The 19,790-nt window shown below is 44.9% G+C and overlaps 1 protein-coding gene across 9 annotated transcripts in view; it reads left to right on the forward strand.

Annotated features, from left to right (window-relative positions):
* The window catches only part of LOC112658473 (uncharacterized), a 444,780-nt gene that overhangs the window by 54,257 nt on the left and 370,733 nt on the right, over positions 1–19,790 (forward strand). For 3 of the 9 annotated variants that reach the window (XR_003135727.3, XR_007401384.1, XR_007401388.1), the window contains exon 3: positions 11,470–11,635. The exons of 4 other annotated variants lie outside the window; for them this stretch is intronic. The gene's annotated coding sequence lies outside the window, so the exon portion shown is untranslated. Of the gene's footprint in view, positions 1–11,469; positions 12,063–19,790 lie in introns of those variants that run through there. 2 more of the 9 variants (XR_007401394.1, XR_007401385.1) reach the window with 1 other exon arrangement.

Below are 19,790 nucleotides of genomic sequence, written 5' to 3' on the forward strand. Positions count from 1 at the left end.
TGGGCATACAGATCTCTAATATTTGTTGAGTACTTAATCCTCACAACAACCATATGAATGGCTACTAGTCCTTCTACTTTATGTCTGAGGAAACAAAGGGTTATTAGCAAGGTTAAGACATAGCTAGAATATAAGCTCCAGGATCTTTGCCAATTTTATTCTCTGATGTAGCCCAAATGACTAGAACAATGTCTGGCCCATACTGGTGTTCAGTATTTACCGAATGAACAGAGGGTCATAAAACAAACACATAGGATCTGGTATTTGAAAACAGATCCGGCTTAACCACTACACCATACTTGCTCTTGCTTCAACTTTGACTTTCCTTTCATCACCCCATGAACTTATTATCGCCCAAATCAGTTATGAGTCCTAGCAGATCCATATCATGATGTTTCTTGCATTTGCATTTCTTTTTCCATTTCTGCAGCCACCAACCTAGTTAAGTGATTGCTATTTTATTTCCTGAACTATTGCTATTCTGTCCCCACTGCTGTCTTTGCAGAACCCTGTGCTGCCTACACAGCTTTTACCACATAGCTTTTTTTTTTGACACACACACACACACACACACACACACACACACACACACACACTACAGGGGGTGGGAGGGGCAGAGGAAAGAGAGAATCCCAAGCAGGCTCTGTGCCCAGAGTGGAGCCCAACATGGAGCTTGATCTCACAACCCTGAGATCATGACCTGAGCCAAAATCAAGAGTCAGACGCTTAACCAACTGAGCCACTGAGGCACCCCTAAAGCTTTTTTCTTGAAGCACATTCCATTCATATTGTATTTCTGCTTAAAGACAAGGGAGATAGTGCAGTATAATGGAAAACTAAGGAACTAAGAAAACCAGGGCTCTGGTCTCCACTCTGTGACTTTGACCAAGTTACATATCCTTGCTAGGCTTCACTCTTGCCATTAGTAGCATCAGGTAATTAGAAGGGGTGATCTCTTCCCACTCTAACATTGTCTGGTGTTGGATGCAGGGGCTATTCCCCCTTCCGGCAGTGGAATCTTACCTGGCATCAGGTAGAGGGGAGCACTTGTGCCCACCAGGGGTTTAAAATAAGATGAATACATACATTTTTATCAAACAAAGCAGAGCAGCATAAGTGCCATCAAAGAAGTAAAATGAGGAGGGAGGGAGAGATCACATCTGGTTACTAATGGGAGGCACAGCCGCTCTTCCTCTGACGTCAGCCTGTCCCTGGCGTGCAGGGTAGGTCCTTGCCTCTCTGATGAGAGGAGAAGCTGCTGAGATCCCAATAGCTTTCAGCTGCTGTGAAAGTCCATCATGAACACTAACTTTCTAATTCAGAAGTTGTTGGCTCAAGACCCACAAATTGGTCTAATGCTTAGGAAACGGCTTACAGGGGCAAAGAGAAAATGTAAGTGGTTGTCATGTTTCTGATAAACGCTCCGTCTTGCTCTGCCACTTATTAGTCAGGTGGCCCCGAGCAGGTCCCTCACCCACTCTGTACCTTGGTCTCACCTTAGTTCCTTGTCTAGAGATTGGGGCTAATAGTATCTCCCTTGTAGGACCATGTGGAGGGAATGCGTTAGATGTAGTATGTGAAGCCCCTGGTGTAATGTCTGGAGCACAGGAGGCATTCAGGAAATCTTACACTCCATCTCCCTGCCTGATTCCCTTAGCAGGCCAATGTTTAGCAATACTTTAAAAAAAAAAACAAAACCCTTGTGGGGTGAGGGGAAGATCAAGGGAGGGAGGGAAGGAGGATGAGGGGGGGGGAGAGAGAGAACTCATAGTATTTTATATACTCTGCCCTTGCACACCTTCAGATTTTGGAAATAATGTGCCATATTTACATAAGCATCCTCACTTAGCTAGTAAAAGGACAAGGTAGAAAGGGTAAATCAGACCTTGTCCCTGGTTTATCTGTGGATAAAGGACTAGGAAATAGGGAGGTCCAGCAAGCAGCATCATCGCTTCCTCCAGGTGAACTGCTGGAGACTTAGAAAAACAGCTGCGCCATGGCCAGGGTGGTCTAACCTGGCACCTTTCACTTTCCATATGTAGTTATCAGGCCTCTAAGGGGTGGTTGTCACTGTACTCAGGGTTAAAAGTCATCATCACAACCAAGAAAAAATTATGTGGCAAAAAAATTACACTTCATTAAACTTCGGAATGAGGAAATATATGTGTGGGATAGAATTATTATTTTTTTAAGTTTAGTTTTTTAGTAATTTCTGCTTCCAATGTGGGGCCCAAACTCATAATCCTGAGACCAAGAGTTGCACATCCTTCCAACTGAGCCAGCCAGGTGCCCGTAGAATTATTACTTTTCATTTTTATTTTTTTAAGATTTTATTTATTTATTAGAGACACACACAGAGAGAGAGAGAGAGAGAGAGAGAGAGAAAGGCAGAGGGAGAAGCAGGCTCCATGCAGGGAGGCCGACGCGGGACTCAATCCTGGGTCTCCAGGATCACGCCCTGGGCCAAAGGCGGTGCTAAACTGCTGAGCCACTGGGGCTGCCCAAATTGTTACCTTTTGGAAACTAAGGGACATCATTCAGCCTTCAAATATTTATTGAGAGTTGCTACTGTGACAAGAACAGTTCTAGGCACTACCGATGCAGCAGTGACTAAAACAGAAATCCCTGCATTCTTGGAGTTTAGGTTCTGGTGGGAGATGTAGAAAACAAACAATATAAATTAGTTATCTAGTATTATTAGGAAGTAGTGCTATGGGGAAAAACAAGGCAGGAAAGAGGACCATAAAATATCAGTGGGGTCAAGCTGTTGAAATCCTAGATAGCAGTCTGAAGAAAATTTCATAGAAGGTGTTTTTGAAGTAAAGACTGGATGGAAGTGCCTCGCCAGCAATGAGAATGTCCAAGGGACAACTTTCAAGGCAGGGGAGCAGTATCTGCAGAGGTCCTGGGACGGAACGCTATCTTCCCCATTTTACAGGCCCAAAGAGGTTAAGTACCTTGCCGGAGATCACACAGCTAGTAGGGACTTGGCCAAAATTTAGACCCAGGTCACTTTTAACCACCTCATGGTCCTGACTCCACAAATGCTTAAGAGATTGAGACCGAGTTCCTTTTTCTTCCTTCCTTGGTATCTGCATTTCCAGAGCACGCGTACAACAAAATTACCTCATACTCATTCATAAATACAGAACTTCTTCACTTAAACTGATAAATATTCCCAGTATTCTGCTTTGTGATTTCAATTTTTTTTAAAAAAGCCGTCAAGATTAGCATATTAACAAGCATGTTGACATGTTGCTCTTTAATTATGCAGATAGCTATTTCTTTCTTGCTCCTAATATAGAGGTTGATTGGGAAAATTTTTGTTTTATTGCTTACAACCTTACCCCAGTGCTACTTAAATCACTACTATATGATTTGGCATCTATAATTTATCATTTCCCTGTGCTATTAGATGAAATGCCCTTTAAAGCATTCCACAGCAAGGTGAACACAAGTCAAGCTTGCAAAGTTTGAGAAAAAAGAATTGCAAAGAGTCATTAAAGAATAATGAAAGTTGATTTATATAGCAGACAATATCAGGGCTGCCCAGTTTAACAAACATAATTATTCCAAGTCATTTTCAGAAGGCATCTAAATTTCAGCACCTCGTTTTCATCATCTTGTAAGGAATAACAACAAAAACATCTTACTGTTAAAAAGACTCTGAAACCAAGAGTTTGGATTTATTCTGTGGATTTCACTAAAGCTAAGACTGAAACAATAGACCATTTTAAATATAGGAAACCCAGATTTCTTTTACTGCTGTGTGGCTTTAACATTCTACTCCTGTAGCCAGGAGTCCTTGGCTTCTGGGGCCAACTGCCTTTTGCATGCTGATTTTCCAGGGAGAGACTCTGGGGAGTCATTACTTTTGAGTACTGTCTACCATGACTTCAGTCCCTTAGGCAGCGGGGGTGACAAAGTTTGGGAATGAAAACACAGGGAAAAAAATCTCTCCCAGTAGAATCATCAACTCAACCTCACTTTCTGTTGTAGCCAGACCATTTAGCCTTACCCCCAGCTGCCTGCAAACATATGCTTCTCAGGTGCCCATCAGTGAAGGGCTGCAACCAGGACCTAAAGACTAAAGTTTTCTGTCATAGTATTTTTCAATAAAATAGGGGATGTGTGAGGATGTGTGTGTATGCATGCAGACAAGCATACGCCAACCATGTGCATGTACACGCACATTCAGAACGAGGGAGATGGTCCCAAAGGGTTTTCTATTTTTCATAAAGTCTACTTAATTTTTCCTTCCAAACCCTCAGAACCAAAAGACCTAAACATCCTGGCCTCAAGAACCTCAGAAACCATATTACTGAGTTATGGGGAACAGGAATACGGGGCATTTTTGGTACTGACTTTTACATGGAAGTTATTTTGATACGGAAACAATGACATCAAATCTAACAAAGGTCTATTGAGAAGAAATGGTTAAAGGGGCATGTTTTGTGGCCAGGAAAACCACAGCAAAATATTCCAATTAGGAATAAATTAAAGAGTGCTATACTTTTCTGGAAGGGTCAGGAAGTCAAACTGTTGGCCTTGAGCCGCCTCTCACCCCCACCCTCGCTGACCCTGAGAACACATCACTCCCGACTCTCTGTGAACACAACAGTTGCTGCCAAGTCTTGCCACTCCTCTGCGGAAGAGCGCCAGGGATTTTCACCCGGGGCTGCCAGCCAGCATCAAAGTCAGAAGGAAGTAGCTGAGGTGCCAGGGGGGTTTCTGTAGTGCCCCAGTGCCAGCTTTCTGCCAACAAAGGAAAATTCACTCAACTTGCTGAAGCCAAATCTGACATATTTAAAGGTCTCCAAAAGAAGTTTTGTAAGCTGTTTTTCTACTAGAAGAAGAGTAAGCTTTCATTTCCCAGATTATGTTTTCTATTTTCTTTAAGTTCAGCAGCGCTTTTAATCCATGACACTCATTGGTATATAAAACAATTTTGCTGTCTTCATCATCAATTTAAAGCTTACAGCTGTGACATCTTGGTACTTTATGTTGTGATTAATTGCCTACGCTAACACCTGATGACTATTTGTTGCTAACATTCGTGAGATAACCTGCACAGCTGCCATGTATGGTTACTGGGGGAACCAGGGATATGAAGTGAGGTGCCCCAGACAGCTGAATTCGATCAAGATGTCATGCACTCTTGACTTCTTTATCATACAGTATATTGCTCTTTTTTTTTTAAATTAATTTATTTATTATAGTCAGAGAGAGAGAGAGAGGCAGAGACACAGGCAGAGGGAGAGGGAGAGGCAGGCTCCATGCACCGGGAGCCTGATGTGGGATTCGATCCCGGGTCTCCAGGATCGCGCCCTGGGCCAAAGGCAGGCGCTAAACCGCTGCGCCACCCAGGGATCCCAGTATATTGCTCTTTTGATGGCATCCTAAACCTTACCTGTCCTTCAAGGTCTAGCTCAGTTCCTGCTTCCAGCCCAAAGCCCTGCCTGACAACCTAAGTCCTCACTGAGGTCTTCCTTCTGGGACCACCCAAAGCCCTCTCAAGTGTGCAGCTGCCACGGCATTTGGATATATCATGTACACCATCATTGAGTCACTAACTTTTTTCCAAGTCAAGGGTCACATGTTCTCTTCAGCTCCCTGCACAGTGCCTCGCATAGTGGTGAATGCGTGTGAACACTTTATGGTAGAAGCCAGTGGAACTGACACAGCCTTTTTCATGATTTCTTCTATTATCCTATCGAAAGCTGGGGTTTTATTTCTCCATTCACTATATGTCCCTCAGTGACTCACAAGCATCCAGAGTGAGCTGCAAGCTGGATCACTCCTGGAATAGGCTCATCATTTGTGTTTTTTGGCTTGGACATCACCATTCTCTACCAACCATGGAGAATGGGAGACAAATTACATCCCTTATGATTGCAGTCATTAGGGAATTACCAATGAGAATAAAGAGGAAGAAATAAGTAATGGAACAGAGAAAGAAAACAAATATAGAAAAGGATGAGAGGAAAAGAGATGGGGAAGAGACAGACAAAAAAAAAAAAAGAAAAAAGAAAAAACAACCCACCAATCCTACTCTCTGATGTAAATACATTTCCCTTTTTAACGACACAACATAAAGACTCCTTTGCATGTGTGGTTTAATAGATGATGACTTGCACATCCTAATAATGTCGGCTTTTTAGGGTATTGCGTGCGGAAAGAAGCACCTTTCTGGGGTGAATTGGGAGTAAGCTGGAGAGGCAGTTACTTTGGGGGAGCGTAAAAGCAAAAGCCTAGCAACACTGCTGCATTGTGTGCGGCAGCAAGAAATGACAGCTCAGAATGAGGCAGGCTTCTCTCATGTGATCAGCTTGCCATGCCCTCAATGAGGCCAGGAGATTTCGTGTTTTATAGGCTGCGCTTCCCACTGGCAGCAGCTGAAGCGGTTCATTATGCACGGCAGTCACGTGACCCACTCCATCAACCAAATGCAACTGGGAGAATAAGTCACCCTAACAAGATCCTTCAGTAGACTCTTAAAAACTACTTACAGATGTACTCTTCCTCTGCAGGGACACAATGAGTTTCCTTGTGCGGTGCTGCATGATACAGGAAACGCATTATCCCCGTCCAAATTCAGACATACCAGGAGGAAGCACGGAAAAAGAAAGCAGCTCACAAAAGCACACACAGCTTTTTGCAAAAGTCCTGAGAGGGGCTCACATGCCGGTTTGTGATGATGGCAGATCAAACCCCGGTGCTCCAAAGCCCGGTGCATCGCAAGCGCTAGTGTCCACGCGGGCAAGGGAGCAGCACTGGGATTCAGCACCGACACTGACTCTGCTGATGCTTGTTACTTATGGTTGTCGCCGAGTCCCCTCGGCCATGGGCCAGAGCTCCATTGGCCTTGTGACTTTAGCTGCTCTCCGGGCTCTTGTGCCTCGCTGTGTTGCGGTTTGTGCGTGCAAACTGCTCCCGGTGAGAGCAGCAGCTGCACTTCTGCTCTCGAGGCCGGGCAGCTTGGTTCACGTTCAGGGCAGGCACCATGCAGGCTCTTTAGGTGAGGCCAGGATTAACTCGCCTGTCTTCGCTAAAGCTTCCTATTCCAGGCGGTGCAACCCGGTCATCACTCATTCGGTCAGACGACAAATATTCCCAGAGCCCCTCCCTTGTGCCAGGCCCTGATCCAGGCACTGGAGGTGAAACAGTGGACAGACAGTCCTGGCATCACTTAAAAAAAAAAAAGTACATTCTAGAAGGGGAGGGGGGAGGCAGTAAGCCAATACGTGAGATGTCAGAGTGTGTCGGTCAGGATAGGCTGGTTATTTGTGGCAATAATCAACCCATCTCAGTGGCTCAAAAGCATAGTTTCTTTCTCACAGGCACTGCGTGTTCATTGCAGGTGGGCTGGGGCTGTGTGCGCCCTGGCCCCGAGCCTGGGTCGCCCGAGAACCACTCCCGGAGCAGTGAGTAACACACTGGGCCTTCACGCTTATGCCTGAAGGTGACACATGGCACTTCTCCTCACATGTCACCGGGCAACGCAAGTCACGCGGCCGCATCCAGCCTCAAAGGGCCAGGAAGTGCAGTCATGCCAAATGTCTGGGAAACTCAGACACGCTCTGTGCACAGAACTGGCCCAGGTGGTAACAATTGCTGCGAAGCTAAAAAGCAAAGTGGAGGAGATGGTGTATGGATAGGTGGTTTCTGCTTGGCCAGAGGGTCAGGAAAGGTCTGTCTGATAAGGTGACATATGAGTTTAAGAGAGAGAAAGAGAGGGATCCCTGGGTGGCACAGCGGTTTGGCGCCTGCCTTTGGCCCAGGGCGTGATCCTGGAGACCCGGGATCAAATCCCACATCAGGCTCCCGGTGCATGGAGCCTGCTTCTCCCTCTGCCTGTGTCTCTGCCTCTCTCTCTCTCTCTGTGACTATCATAAATAAATAAAAATTAAAAAAAAAAAAGAGAGAGAAAGAGAGAGCCATTTGGGTGGGGGTGGAGACTGCTTCCTGCAGAAGATGCAGCACAGGCTAAGTGCGCCTGGCATGTGTGAGGGATTGCAAATTGAGGTGGCTAGTATGAAGTGAGCAAGGGGAAAGCTGTAGGAAATTAGGTCAGAGAGGTCACAGGGTCGTAGGACACCAGGTAGCGCCCTATGACATGGGCTGTGGCCATTGCAATTTTTTGTGTAAAGACATGGCCTGAACTGGGTTTTAAAATGATACTTATGGTTGCTATGTGGGTCCAAGCAGGGAGCAGTTAAGAGGCTTTTTTCAATAATCCAAGTGAGGTAAGGGATGGTTGGGTGATGGTCAGATTCTGGGTAGAGTTTGAAGGTAGAACCAACAGAATTTGCCAGCGTATTGCTAAAAGAGAAGATTCTGGAATGACTTCAAAGCTTTGTCTCCTCTAGAAATCCCTGGATATACATGAGGATTACCTTGTGTGGTTTTTTTAGAACCTTCACGTTTGGCAATATCACCATAGTGTGTAATCTCCTCCATAAATGAATTGAGAGTTGGACAGCCAAGTGGAGATGTGAATCCTGGGCAGTCAGCTTGAGTTAGGCATCAGCTAAGGGACTTATTTCCCCACAGAGGCCAGATACGTGCTGTCCCTTGAGGTTTGTGATCCAAGCTCATTTGTAAAACCAGAGAAACGAACTTCATAATTACAAGCAGAAAAGGAGCTTATGATTGAGTCATCCTCACCTCATCCCACCCCCTCATTCTGCTGTGAACCTTAGATATCACTCCAAGAAACCCACTTATTGCAACATGAGGTCTATCCTCAGTGGACACTAGTATGGTGATATGTCACCCCCAATCCTCTGAGAAATCATTTGAGTAGAAATCTTAACAAAACAACATTGTGACGTTCTTCTGAATGGTGTGACCCCTCTTTCTGCTCACACTGTCTTCCTGTAACATGGCTCTCTCCATCGCTACCACCCAGTGAATGGCCCTAGAACTCCCAGCAGAAGAGACCACAGGTTGAATGCAAAGTTTTCAAATACCATAAGGGAAGGAATAAGTAAAGGTCAATGATATTTTTAAAAACCGTATAGTTGGAGTATTTGCACTCAAAAGCATTCATTCATTCAACAAATCTTCTTGAACTCCCATGCGTATGCCAGTGCTTCTAAGGTTCTAGGCACTGAAGACACAGCCATGAATAGAATATATAAGTAATTCATATCTTTGAAAACTGGGAAAGCATAGAAAAGTATTTTTAAAAGATAGAATTTCCACTAAAACATAACTGCCATTAATATTTTGGTGCCCAGTCTTTCTCTAAGCATACATATCCTTCCTTTCTGCTTTTTTGAATAAAATTTATGACTTTGGACTTCTATAATACATTAAAAATTTTTTTTCTTATAAAAATAAATCATAGCAAATGTTCTGTATTTGCAGAATGAATTAATTATGGAAACAATAAATTACAGAGAAGCGAAAAATTAAAACTGAAAGTCACCGATAATACCACTACTAAAAGATAATATCAACATTTATAGTTTGGGTTATTCAATATGGTAGTGAATAATCAGCATTTTTACAACATTGCTCCATAACAAAGGATTTTTTTATTTTATTTTTTAAAATTTACTTTTAAAATGAAAACTTTCTCTCTCTCTCTTTTTTTTAATTGCAAAAGCAACATGCCATTGTAGATATTTTGGAAAATCCTGAAAATGACCAAAGGAAACACTAAAAGTCACTCATAGTCCCACTGCCCAGTAGCAGTTCTGTTTCGAACTTTTCCAATTGTCAGGAAGCAAGAATTCCTGTCACCTTCCATGATCCTTCTAGCCAAACTAAGAATCAAACTAACACAAGACAAATAAACAGGAGAAAATCAAATTTAATAGCATACGTACAAGGAATCCACACAGACATGGAAATTCCAAAGGCGGGCAAAATGAGGTCTCCATTTTTGTCATTCTGATCTAAGAAGTGGGTAGAGGTCTGGGACTTCAGAGGAAAGGAGTGTACTTCACAGGGTGATAAGAAGAGCAGACGATTGGTAATTAGATGTTGGCCCTGTCGTACAGATGGGTCACCCAGGTAAAATTTATCTCTGCTAATAACCCTTACTCTGGGAAGGACCCCCAGTTTAGATTCTTCTATGTAGTTAGGGAAGGGACAAAGGCTTCTCTTGAGCCTATAGGGCCTTGACTGCCTTCAACTGAGAATAATCTTCATGCCCAAGTGACCCATATGAGGAGGACCATGCCTTAGTCCTTAGACCATGCTTAAGACCATGCCTTAGATTATATAATCTTTTAATTTATTTTTTATTTATTTTTTTAAAAGAATTTTATTTTATTTTAAAGACTTTATTTATTCATGAGAGAGAGAGAGAGAGAGAGAGAGAGAGCAGAAGCAGGCTCCATGCAGGGAGCCCGATGTGGGACTCAATCCCTGGATTCCAGGATCATGCCCTGGGCCAAAGGCTGGCTCTAACCTGCTGAGCCATTCAGGGATCTCATTCCCTATATAACCTTTTTAGAAATTTTTTCCCAATCTTTTCTCTGAGCAGTACAATAGTTTAGTTAAGAACCTGGGCAAGTTACTTAACCTCTCCAAGCCTCAGATTCCTCATCTATAAAACAAACTAGTAACACCCACTTTGTAAGATTGGTGTGAAATTTAAAGGAGATAAAACATACAAACTACTTCGCCCAGTATCTGACACATAATAAATGCTCCATATGAGAATTCTTACTATTTTGCAAGATATTTCTCCATAGCTGGTCATACTTCATAGTAGATTTTTATCCTTTTAACTTAACATCGTATCATTAAATTTTAAATTTTGAGACGATGTCAGATTTTCGGAAAGGTTGTAAGGTACAAAGACCCTTCTTCCCCAAACCCTCTTTGAAAGGACCTTGCCAATCTGATTCCCCCCATCACTGCTGAATATCATAGCACACATTTCCTCAAACAGAAACATTTCCTTCTAGAACTCCAGTCCAAACAGCAAAATTGGAAAATTAACACTGACACATTGGGGTCTAACAGACAGACTCTAGTCAAGTTTCTCCATGGCCCAATAATGTTCTTTACAGCAAAGGAATTCTAGTTCAGAACCACATGATGCAATTATTCCTCATAACTCTTTAGTCTCCTTCAGTTTAGAATATTTCCTCCTTCTTTCTTTGACTTCTATATTCTTGACACTTTTTTAAAAAAGATTTTATTTATTTATTCCTGAGAGACACACAGAGAGAAGCAGAGATACAGGCATAAGGAGAAGCAGGCTTCCTGGGGGGAGCCCAATGTAGGACTCCATCCCAGGACCCCTGGATCACGACCCGAGCCAAAGGCAGATGCTCAACCACTGAGCCACCCAGGTGCCCTATTCTTGACACTTTTAAAGACTACAGACCAGTCATTTTGTAGAATGTCCTTCCATTTGTTTTTGATGTTTTCTCATGATTAAGTTCTATGTCTTTGTCAAGAACACCATGGAAGTGATGCTGTATCCTTCTTGTTGTGTGTTATTAGCTAGCACACCTGTGTTGCTGTAACAAGCCATGCTGGACCACCTTCCTACAGATGACTCTTCTCACCCGTCCTGGGCTCTGAAATTCTATGCTGAGTTATCTCTCTGCAGGGATGTCCTCTTCACCCTGCCTGGACTCAAACACCCCATTACATGAGGCTTCCCTTGGTAAGAACAATCCCCTTACCCTGTGCAGGCTCTGAAGCCCCATGCTGAGCTGCCCCCCAACCCCCAATTCCCAATCCTCAACCCACCTGGGATCCAGCAACCTGCACTGGGCCATCCACTCAGCCTGCTTTAGTTCTGACACTGAGCCAAGCCAACCTTCTGCAGGAATGCACCCCTTCCTCCCCCTGCCTGAGTGGCTTGGGCCCAACACCCAGCACCAGGCCTCCCTCTCATGAAGATGCCCTCCTCACCCCAAATTTCTGGTGTTCTAATTCTGAAAAGATTTGTATTATCTCTCTACATATCAGTTTTTCCTCAAACTATAGAAGTCTCTGTATATATTTTTGACGGTCCATCAAATACTGTTTTCATTTCAGCAACAATCTAGAAACACTTAGATAATAAAATATAAGCTTATTTGGTTCAACTGAGATGTTTATTTTATAGCCACACACTCTTAGCGTCGGTGCTTTGTGTTTAAAATTGGATTGGCACCACGTGATTGCTTATGTGGCCGTATTCAACTTCTGATGAGTTGGTGATCTTTAGATTGGCATTCCTGACATCAAAATAAAAAAAAAAAATCTTGCTTTCTGTTTGATGAAAATCATAGTGAATTATCTGACTAATTAGGAAGGCAAAGTTGCTCTTTTTCAATGGTAAGATGCAATTAAGTTGAGTCTCTTAATGTATTTAATAAATTAATTTTGATTTTCCATCACAAACATAGCCATGCTACTTTAATTGTCACAGGCTAATGAGAAAGGAGCTGGGCTGGCTTAACCCACAAATGATGCGTTCATGCAAAGTGAAGGCCAAAGGAATCGTGGCACCAGCATAAATGAAGTTTTACAGTAGTTCAAAGAGAGAAAAATGGAGAGAAAATTGAGTCATTACAGGTCTCATGGTAACATAGGCTGAATTCAAAAGAAGTCAGGAAAAGCAGTCACTTAATTCAGATTATAAGCAGATGTGTTGGTTTGATTCCGTGTTTGTATGACATACCACCAGCTTGCAAATGTTCTCCTTGAAGGACTTTTTGTTAGGAGCTTTTTTAAAAAATGATTTATCAGGATTATATTTTGGAGCAAACCATTTTTAAATCGGTTGGACCAACGAAAATAATCAACTGATAGTTTTCAAACGAGTAACCCAATGGGAGGAAAAATTATAATAACGAGAATGATTGTGAGTCAGACTGTCCGTCACTCTCGCCATCAAATATTTAAGTGAACAATTGAAAGGTAAAATGCGAAAAAAAAAAAAAAGAAAGGTAAAATGCGGAAAAAAGCATCTTCATATGGTTTTATGATGACATGTATAAATTAAACCCAATTTTGGCTAATTGGTTTCAGCAGAATGTTACCACTTTTACACTACATTACTGTTATTTGAATTTATCCCGTGATGTCAATTTTATCTAATTTGTAAGTTTGACTTGCTCTTATAGTTTTTTTTAAGTCGTAAAAAACACATAACGTAAAATTCACCATCTTAACCAATTTTAAGTGTACCGTTTGGTAGCGTTAAGTATATTCACATTGTCGTGCAGATCTCTAGAACTTTTTCATTCTGTATTCTCATAGCTTTTAGTGAGCTACGAGTACAAAAAACATTTATACCTGATTGCATATTGGTACATATTTAAGGAACCATATAATGAAAATTGCTTAAGCCAACATGGGAGAAGTTTCAAAGAGAACTTATTCCTTTGTGGGGGAAAAAGAAAAGGTTTGAGAAACACTAATCAATACGGCAACTATGTTTCAATTTAAATGTTTGATTACCCAACTCTCCCCACTTTTCCTTCCAGGCTAGATAGCGAGGAGTGGGCTGTTTTGGAGGTGACAGTGATACCTCATTTCTTGAGAAAGGAGAGCCAAGGGAGAGGGTAGCAGTTTTCCCGACCTGAATTCAAAATCTCCTTCTTAATAATAGGTGTAATATGAACACAATACTGCCTTTCAAATTACTTTTCAAAAGTTTTTCAAATCCATTATCCTATTTTTGAGGGCCCATTGTGAATCTCTAAAGTCAGTTTCCTTTAAAGTCAAACATCACTGCCAAATCTGAGATGTTACACCTTTCATCATCCCAGCCAGTGCTGCCGAGAGTCTTGCTCCTTAGCAACCTGACAGAGGGAGGAAGGCCGTTTCCAGAAGCCGTGATTGGTCTGGGAGTCTGCTGTGGTCCAGGCCTTAGTAAGAAAACAAACTAATTATCTCCTCTGAAAAACTAGATGGAAGGGTTTTTTAGCTTAAAAGCTCATCTATTGACTCTCCTAAGACTTCATTTTTAAAACGAGAGACTAAATTTTCTTTCTTTCTTTCTTTCTTTCTTTCTTTCTTTCTTTCTTTCTTTCTTTCTTTCTTTCTTTTCTTTCTTTCTTCCTTTCTTTCTCTCTCTCTATTTTGGGGGGGGGGTTAGGATTTGCTCTTTTACTTTTCAGAAATAGGAAAATATTCCAAGTCCCCATAAGTAATCACCGGTTGTGAGGGAGAAAGCAAGAAGGAAAGGGCAAGGAAGGAACATTCACTGAGTCCTTACCACCTGCCAGGCGCTGTTCTAGATTTCTATCATCCGTCTTACCTTATCCTGACAGTCTTCCTGGGAACCCTTTCTGTCGTCTTGACTTTAGAGCTGAGATTAAGTAACATGCCTAAGGTCACACGATTGTCCTCAAGTGACCGGGGCCCACGCTCAGGTTGGACGGCAGAGCTACTCGGTGCAAGGGACACCCTCGTTAAGACGCTTGCTAATAAGCTTGTTAAGACAGATCCAGCGCGCTCAGCGCTCCCGCCACATCCTTCGCTCGGGAAATTGGACAGCGCCAATGTTCATTCATGGAGAGGGCGTCCTTGCCCATTTCAGCGATTTACCATTTTCTGCTTTCCCACTTGGTTGTCTGTAGAGTTAGCCTCCAGCCTCGGCCTCACTCGTTCCCACTCCCACCGGCGGAGGGTGGAAGCCCAGTTCCTGCCTCCCAGTGGGTCCCAGCGCCTACGGGGGCCGCCCTCCCAGGCCAGGGGAGGGTGCAGGGTGAGGAGCGTGTCCTTGCCTTTCCCCTCCCGGCTCGGGCTGCTCTAGAGCGCGGGTGGCCCTGCAGACTGCATCCTCGCCGCTGGAGACATTCGTCCCGCACTGCTTCTCCACTTTCCTGTTTCTTACATCGTGTCCCCTCATCTTCGATCTCATCCATGTGATGGATTTTAGGGGGACTTTTGAAAATTATAATCGGTGGGGGGAGGAGGAATGAGCAAGTCTTCTGCTTATTCGGAAAAACATCCAGTCATCGGCTTGTTGGAGGATCTGACCTTGAAACTGCATGAATGTGGGCTCAGTCCTGGGTCATAGTGAGGGTCAGGGAATGGGGGCAGCTGCCCCCTCGCTAAGCATTTACCGTGTGCTGTCTTGATTTGGTCTTTTCACGTGTCACATCCTATCCTGGGTTTTCAATAATTTTGTCTATATCCCAGATTTTACTTTGATTTCTTCATTTAGTTTGTAAAGATCTATTTATTCATTAAAGAGAAGAGTGCGCGCTCCTATAGGCTCCCGCTCAAGCAGTGGGAGAAGCAGAGGGAGAGGGAGGGAAGCAGACTCCCTGCTGAGCACAGAGCCCCATGAAGGCCTCCATCTCATCTCACCCCCCAAGAGTCGGATGCTCCACCGACGGAGCTACCCAGGCAGACGCCCCCCCACCACATCCGAGATATTAAAAAATTTGAGGGCAAGAGCGTATATCACCCATCTTTGTGCCAAGCATAGTACCTTGCACACAGTAGGCATTTAATAACTAATTGTAGACCGGTTGCTGAGCTCTGGCTGCTGCTTAGCTCCCACTGCGTGTAAACTGTCTGGGACCAGCTTTCGAATAACCATCTCATCAGAAATGGTAGGTGTGGAACCAGAACCTTCATGCTCACCCTGGGCCGCCTTCTGCTTCGTGTGCCTCTTCAATGAATAACTGCATGCTGGTAGCCAAAGACCTAGTTTAGAATCTTGAATTTTAAAAAAGGTGGATGTGGAAAGGCCCCTGTCCACCCGGTTTGGGACCCCCCCGCCTTCAGTCACCGCCCAGCACGGGTTAGCGCCTGAACTTTGTGAGGCTCTTTTGCTGGGGGGGGGGGGGGGGAGGGGGGTAGTGCATGAGACTTTCCCCACCACTGACACCAGAGCTTAAATTATTTCTCCAGACATTCATTTTTAAAATTTATTTTATTTATTTATTAGGGTCAAAGGGAAGGTGACGTGTGAAGGGGCCACCAGGGCATCGTCTGGGGGCCTGGGGCCTGACGAATGGGGCGGGAGCACCCTGGGGGAGGACGAGCGGGAGCACGGGCAGGGGCAGGGAGGGGGTCACAAGCCGCTCAATTGTCAGCTCGGGGGCTTTGCCCGAGTTCTCCCCAGCTGGGTCATTTTGCACGCGTGGTTTAGAAAGTCCCGTGTTCCCGGAGTCTGCGGTGGATGAGCGGCCTGGCTGGGACGCCGACGAAGCTAGAACAGGAGAGGTTTTCTCGTGGTGACAAGGTGGGAACAATGAAAGTGGGCCTGTGCTCCTGCCGCTCCTTGCGGGCGTTGTAACAGTAACAGAGGGTCAGCCGCTCGTTGGAGCCGGGGAGGATTTTAGAGACCCTCCACGTTTGGGGCCCGTGTTGGGCTTGAGCACCTTCCACGGCCCAGCCCATCCCAGGGGGGTCCAAAGCCCAGGGAGGCGGCCAATCTGCGAGTTTCTGAGCAACTGAGCCCCGTAGAGAACAACAGATTGGAAGATAGAATCAGTTAATCCCCGAACTCAAGGCCTTGGCCCGCGTCCCGGCGGCCCCAGGATGCTGCAAATGGGTCAGGCCGCAGCCCCACCTCAACGCTTTTCTCCTTTCCTCCTCCTTTGGCCCCCGCCAGCACGAGAGCCCAGCCGCCCCGGCCTCCCCGCCCGGCCCGATGGGTGCGCGAACCTTCTGGGGGGCATCGCCTGCCAGGTGGCAAAGGCCGGGCGGGTACCTGCGGCCCAGCTGCTGCCGAGCGGCCCACGCCCCGGCCAGGCCCCACGCCAGCGTTTCCAGAGCAGCCCTTTTGATAACACTGATTACGTTTCCCCCACCAGGGCCTTGGGCTGATTGAGCGACCGCCAACTTCTCCGGGTAACAAAGAGGAGGGGAAAGTAATCCAAACACAGGTTTTATTATAAAAACCGGGGAGTGAGAGAAGTATGTTTATTCTGTAAGATAACACACCTGCTCAGTGCCCGGGAGGCTCATTTCCATCAGTTGCCATGGCAAACTCGTTATACTTCAAGGCCATGTGGCTTTGTTTCCTTTTGAGATCTGGTCCTTGTCCTACCTTTCCTAACAACTCCGACACAATGACATGGAAGCCTGCGACAGCATAATTGATTTCTCCTTCCCTCTATCAACGGTTTACATTTGTTGGGCGGACGACTGAGGCTCCCTTCTCCTTTGAACTCCTGGCTAACCACGAGGCACGCTTCAGAGAGCCGTCCTCATTAACATTCCAGGTCCCCGTTCGCTGTCAGCGATAAACAAGCCCTGCATCAATGGCCTCCTTCCTTCCAGTTTTACAAATGAGTGGCTCAGTTCCACGTTTTGCTGCCGATCCAGGTGCCCAGGCGCTCAGTGCGAGGCTAAGAAGCACGCGGGGGAGGCTAAAAATAGAACAGCAGTTTGGACGCATACCAGAGCAGCTACTTCATCTCAACTTGCTTTGCACACTAAGCCTAATGGGATCCATCAGGCCTGAGTTCTCTCGCTCGTCCCCCCCTCCATCAGCGCCTTCCTGGCGAAGGGGGCAGAGGGAGGTCAGGCCAGGGACAAGACATGGGTGCCCTCGTGGTTTCAGTTACAAGTGCTGGGAGATCTGGGGGGGCTGCGATTCTTCCTTCCATTCGAGTGTTTCTGGAAAAGAGCAGGCCGGCCCAGCGCACGGTCACCTTGGCCCAGGTCCACCGTGGTCCACGACTCTCTCCTTGTTTAGCAGAGGCTCGAATATCACTTCCTTAAACACCCTGGTGAACAGGACGGGACCCACGCTCCTATGCTCCTTGAGAAGTGAGATAGGGATCTCAGCGACACTGAGTGTCCCTCTCATGGGTCCCACCTGTTTGGCTTGAGGCTAAGGACAAGGACTTGGGAGCAAATGCACAGGCACAGAGGGAGGGGTTGTGGTGCCTGACAGGGGGGTGAGTGGGCAGCTCGTGAGTGCCCAGGGCCCCCCGAAGCTTCCCTGCTCCCACCAAGTATCCTGTGACTCTATCTGAAAGCTTTTTCCAATAGAAAATGGAACAAATCAGAACAAAGTTAGGAAGATGCTCTCCTGCCTGGGTGCAAGGCCTCCCCAAATACCAGCTCTATGAACTGGGCGAGGCTCTTGGCATTATTGATGTACCTCCTGGTAAAGGGGACCTTTCCCGCAGATCCCCCCCCCAACTCAAAGGAGAGTTATCATGACCCGTACCTTTCTCATTTCTTCATCTGAAAGGTACTGCCGATTTCCCAAACACCTTTGTATTATTCCAACGAATGCTACTCTTGTAAGAATCAGAAGCACGGGGGGAAAGATGAATATTACAGTATTTAAAAATAAAAGCATTTTCCATTGTTTTTGATCTGGAGATTAGCCAGATAAAACTGAAACAAAATTGACCAAAGAGCAGATTTTATCTGTAAGCTTCGGGGAGGTGCCAAAGTCCTTTAGGTTGTGCTTTGGTTTTCTATAATACTAGTATAAAATAAATAGGCCAGACTACCTCAAGAAAAGTCACACTCCGTCTAATCACAGCAATAATTAATTCCCCAAAGAATTTCCCCTAGAACAAGTTGCAACATGATCATTTAATCCTCCCGCTGCCAGAGGACAGAGGGGCATCTTCCCTCAGGCCTCCTAGGTTCCTAAGGCTCATTTTACCCTCTGGGAGATCCTAGGTCATTTGTTGAGCAAATGTACCGTCAAAAGCCAGAACGTTTTCTAAGTTTGCCAAATACATGTCTGCAGACCAGAAGCCAGGATATCTGGGTTCTAGTCCTGGGGTGAATTTAAACAAGCCCTGGTTTCTGTGGGCCTCAGCATTCCCACGGGAGGAACGATGCTGCAGAGGTGCATGATTTCTAGGGGCCTTTTCAGGTTGGAAATTCCAAATGGTCCCAGAAACAAATGATTTAAGAATTAAATTTATTTTAGTGCCTTCTCTCTTCCTTCCTGGTTTTTGTTTTTACTTGGCGGGTGGGCTCACATAGAGCTATTTATCTCGAAGAGTAACGCATCATTCTTCAGGATGAGAGGCATCTCTTCCTTGTCGTATTTTCCCACAGTCTAACTAACCTTCCTTCTCTTTTCACTCGCCACGAGGAGGTGGGGCTCACTGATTCTTTTTGGTTCATTAGGAAGAAACAGAAAGATCCTGTGTTTTGAGAAACTCTTTCTGGATCATTTCCCAATGATCACAGGACTTTGCAATCCCTTTGGCAAAGGTGATGGTGACAATGGGGTGTTTGGCAAAGTGGTGGAGGTGGATAATGAAGTGGCTGAGGTTAAGAAAAAAATGCTCTTGGCAAAACATCTCGAAACAAGGTCTGGAATGCCCAAAGCGGAGGGCTGGCCTCCCTTGCTGAGATGACTGAGAAAAACTCCATATCTTTAAATAGGTAATTCATTTCATTGGGGAAAAAAAAGGAAAGAGTATCAACAACAATAATTTTTTCTGAGCACCCAACTGAGAAATAGTCAGTCTAATACCTACTTAGATCGTAGCCAGGTGCCAAGATGGCTTTGGGTGATATAGAGGTTAAGTCAAACTAACCAGGCATATGTAGGTATATTCATTAAAAATTACATCTCAAATGTTAAGTCCGTCACCAAATAGTAGACAAGAATCTAACCTTGCATTCTGCACACCTCTCCCTGGAGATCAGTTTCGGTCTAAATAAAGCCTTGAGGCTAAGAGGTTATTTTTACTGAGTCAGCCCTACCCAACTTCCACCCCCAAAATATCTGCAGATGAATGCACCAGGGCAGGGATAACATCTAAATTAACCAAGTGTTAATCTTGGTGTCAGTGCTCTCAAATAGTTGTTAAAATTCCTTTGATGTCCATGGTCATCAGATTTCATAGAAACTTCAAGGGTCAGACTTTTCATCATCT

The sequence above is a fragment of the Canis lupus genome, chromosome 12 (genome assembly GCF_003254725.2).
Source record: "Canis lupus dingo isolate Sandy chromosome 12, ASM325472v2, whole genome shotgun sequence".
Taxonomy (NCBI): domain Eukaryota; kingdom Metazoa; phylum Chordata; class Mammalia; order Carnivora; family Canidae; genus Canis; species Canis lupus.